Below are 4,793 nucleotides of genomic sequence, written 5' to 3' on the forward strand. Positions count from 1 at the left end.
TATTTATTGTCATCTGTTCAAGTAAGTCATATGCTTGCTCGGGAGACTTAGCAAAAATCGTGCCACCAGCTGCAGCATCCACTGTTCCTCTTGTTTGCCCATTTAGACCGTTGTAGAATAATTCAATCTGCACCCAGTCTTCGAAACCATGGTTTGGGCACTTTCTCAACAACTCCTTGTATCTTTCCCATGCCTCATACAATTGTTCAAAATCAGTCTGCCTGAACGTGCTAATCTCAATCTTCAACTGCGCAGACTTTGCAGGGGGAAAGTACTTTGCTAGAAATTTCATCGCCAGCTCCTACCATGTTGTGATACTTCCCAAGGGAAGCGATTGGAGCCATCCCCTAGCTTGATCCCTGAGAGAAAACGGAAACAAACGCAGTCTAATTATATCATCAGGAACATTATTAATCTTTACCGTATCAGTTATCTCCAAGAATGTCCTCAAGTGAACGTGAGGATCAGAAGTGGCAGTCCCAGCAAACTGGTTTTGCTGAACCATATTAATTAGGGCGGGCTTCAATTCAAAATTATTTGCGTTGATCGTCCCTCTTGCAATACCAGAGTAGTGATTGTTGATCACTGGTCGGAAGTGATCTCTGATAGGAATAGCCTCTGGCGGGATGTGTCTGTCATTTTCTCTGTTCTCAGCCATTGCTTGGATCTCTTCTCTTCTTGCTTTTCTTAATCTTCTTGCAGTTCTTTCGATCTCCGGATCAAAAATAAGCAAGTCAGGGCTTTGCGATCTTAGCATACACTGTCAAGCAGAAAAAATGAAAAACTAACTCAATATGAAACAAAAATAAAAGCTCTAAATTAAAATCTAGACTAATTGGTAACAATACTGATATAAATTCAAATTTGACACTCCCCGGCAACGGCGCCAAAAACTTGTTGCGCGTTTTCTTAACTGCTCGCAAGCGCACGATGTCAAGTTATAGTAAAATGTACTTTTGGGTACAAGTGTCGATCCCACGAGGAGTGTGTATAAAAATGTATATCAATTCTTGTAATTAAAATAGCCAAGACTTTATCTAGAAAAATCAATAATCAGATTTGTTTGTTTAAACGAATTAATTGAAAGCAATGAATAAATTAAATCACCGGATTGAGAGATAATAATGAGAGAAAGTATCTAGAGAAATGATTTCACAAAGTTTCCACGAAAATCATTCACAGTTTAATTTATATTCTTGAATTCCAATCGATTAATGGCCAAGAACACTTAGATTGTTTTATTCCCCCTTTCCCAAGTGACGAATAAAGTGTATCTATCAACTTCGATTCAATTATTCCTAATTAGAATCTACGTTTCATAGATAAGCGCATACAATGTTCTTACTAAGCCTCGCTAAAGTTATACGCCTTCCGAACGCTATAAACATTCAACGATGTGTCTCTAATGATCTATAACCCTAGTACCTCTCCCGAGTTATAAGATTAATCAAACAACAAACAATTTATGGCCAGTAAATTGCAGTGCAGTAAACGCAGAGAACACAATTAAACGAAAGCAGAATTCAATCAATAAATAACGGTGTCAAATCATCGTTTCAACAGAGTTACGTCATTCTCCAGAATGAGAGTTTAGTTCATCACGAAATCCAAGAGAAAACAAGACATGTTTGTGATTCTGGACATTTCTACGCAATAAAATAAAGAAACAAAGGAAAAGATAACAAATCGAAGTATCGTCTCTGTCCCCAGATCCGTCGTTCTTCGTATTTGCGATGGTTCTTCGCACTCTGAATCTCTATCTCCTGTAGGCGCTCCGTTTCTTCGTCTTTTTCTCCTGTGACGGCTGATGATCGTGTGTTTTCTCTCTGCGGCGGCCGATCCCTTCTGACCTAGACGATTCGTGCATTTATACCTTTTCTGGATGCGGCGTGCGCGCGGTGGCGTGAAATGTGGCGCGGAGGCGCGCAAGCATCTGCCATCTGCTGTGTTGGCTTGCGCGCGGTTGCGCATGAAGTCGCGCGATGGCGTGCTCCTCTCGGGTGTATGCGCGCGGTGGCGCATGAACTCGCGCTGACGCGCGCAAGCTTCTGTGTGCGCGCGCAGGTGCGCGTAAGCTCGCGCGGTGGCGCGCTAGCTTCTGTCCGAAAGGGTGTCATTGTGCGCGCGGCTGCGCGGAAGTTGGCGCGATCGCGCGCGCATCTCTGTTTCATGCACAAGTATGGGTGTGCGCGCGGGTGCGCGTGAAGTGGCGCTGGGGCGCGCAAGCTCCTGTCCAGTGACGTGCTCGTGGTCGTGCGCTTCTTAGTCCCCTTGGCTTCGTGTTCGCTATTTTCTCCATTTCTGAAATGACAACATAAACAAACCAAAAAACGCATAATTCTGTTCGAAACAAGCATAATTCAAAATGGATTTAAATGTAAATTAAGTGCAAATCTTGCACTTATCAATGATCCCATTATCTGATAAGTATGTTATAAAGTCATTGGATAGATACTCGCCACCTCTATCTGATCGAAGTGTTTTTATGCTCTTACCTAATTGTTTTTCCACTTCATTTCTGAATTCTTTGAATTTTTCAAAAGATTCAGATTTTTGGGACATTAGGTAAACATAACCGTATCTAGAGTAATCATCAGTGAAGATGATGAAATACTCAAATCCTCCTCTAGCTTGTACACTAATTGGTCCACATACATCAGTGTGCACTAATTCAAAAACTTCATTGGCTCTATGTCCTCTAAATTTAAAAGATCTCTTAGTCATCTTACCTTCCAAACAAGATTCACATACAGGCAAGGATTCCACCTTTAAATTACTTAAAGGACCATCCTTTACCAACCGTTGAATTTTATTAAGGTTGATATGACCAAGTCTCAAGTGCCACAAATAAGTTTCATTAGTGGGAGACAATTTAATTCGTTTGTTGGATTCAATGTGATGCAAAGAGCTGTCATCTTGTTTTAAGACATACAAATCGTTATTCAAATGTCCCTTGCAAATAAGGGCTTTATTCAAGGTAATATCAACCACCATTTGTGAAAAATGGACATAATATCCTTGTCTAAAAAATAAAGCAACATAAATCAAATTTCTAGTAATCTCCGGAACATAATAACAATGTCATAAAACCAAATGTTTATTATTCGAAAAATTAAGATAAACAATTCCAACAGCTTTTGCAGACACCACAGCTCCTGTGCCAACTTTTAGAGTATGTTCCCCTTCATTGAGGCTTCTGGTTACTTGGAACCCCTGCAAAGTATTGCATATATGATTAGTGGCTCCAGAATCTACAATCCAAGTATCAGTAGAATCAACCACTAAACAAGACTCAATAAAAGATAACTCACTACTAGCCTGCTTCTTGGAAGCTAGATATCCTTGGCAGTTTCTTTTCCAATAACCATTTTCTTCGCAATGGAAACATTTTCCCTTAGGCTTTCCATCTACCTTGATCTTTTTTTCATTTTGTTGTGGACCCTTTTTGTTGGGCTTCTTCCTTTTATTCCCATTTTTACCTTTCGGCTTGGAATAAGATGGCCCAGCAGAAGCAACAACAAATGCATCACCAGTTTTATCTTAAGAACACTGTCAGCATTTTGGATTTCCTTCATCAACTCAGTCAGGGACATGTTTAGCTTATTCATGTTATAGCTAACCTTAAACTGTGACAACATCTCAGGGAGAGTCTCAAGTGCTATGTCAACCTGAGTCTCTGATTTGAATTCAGCCCCTAACACCTCAGCCACGTTAAACTGAGCGATCAATGCAAGCATATGATCTCTCACGGGCATCCCAGGTTTCATGCGCATGTTCATAATGGTTCTAATGGCTGCTTGTCGTGCCTGACGTCCTTGATGCTCAAACATTTCTTGGAGGCTATCCATGATATTTGTAGCAGTGTCCATGTTCTGATGTTTCTGTTGCAGCACATTTGAGATGGATCCCAAAATGTAGCAACGGGCCATCTCATCAGAACTGGTCCACTTATCATAAGCCTACTTCTGAGCTACTTTGGACTCCGTCGTAGGCACCAATGGACAGGGTTCATTGAGCACAAACTTGTGTTTCTCCGCAGTTAATACAATCAATAAATTATGTTTCCAATCAATGTAATTTTCTCCGACTAGTTGGTTGTTGGTTAATATCATAGACAGTGAATTTCCAGTCATTTTTCTGAAATTAAAATAAATTTAAATGAGTAATGCAATAAATAAGATTATGTGTTATGCATGAAATGCATTTTTAGATCACAAAAACTACTACAACACAGCAATTTACCTAAAACTCCAAAATACATAATTTTTTCTTTAGGAAAAAACATGTTATTTATAGCTAGGCTGAGACCCTCCCACTAAATTCGATATATCTAGCAACTCATGCAATATTAATTTAGTATTGCTTGATTTTGGTCATCAAAAGATATTGTAAAAATATTCTATAGGAAATTCTCACAATATCATTGACTTAAGTGTATACCCTTAAATTAATTATTTATCAAATACCAAATTAATTATGTCACCTATAGGGTGGTCACAATTAATTTTACTATAAAATAATAATGGGTCCAATCAAGTAACCAAAAAAATGTAGTCTTCCTATAGGGAGACCAATAAAATTGGCACGATGCATATATATATTCTTACTAATGGACTAATAAGGGAGACCGTGGGCTTATTTAAAATATACCCTCTCACACTTAATATTTAAATTTAATTTTGGGTTTTATCCGATTAATAAAATCATGACTATTTTAACTCTTAAAATAGTTCAATTATTAATCAAAATATTTATTCTCTAAAGAATAGAATAAAAAAAATTTTATGCATGAC

This window comes from Primulina eburnea, chromosome 16, assembly GCF_022965805.1.
Source record: "Primulina eburnea isolate SZY01 chromosome 16, ASM2296580v1, whole genome shotgun sequence".
NCBI lineage: Eukaryota > Viridiplantae > Streptophyta > Magnoliopsida > Lamiales > Gesneriaceae > Primulina > Primulina eburnea.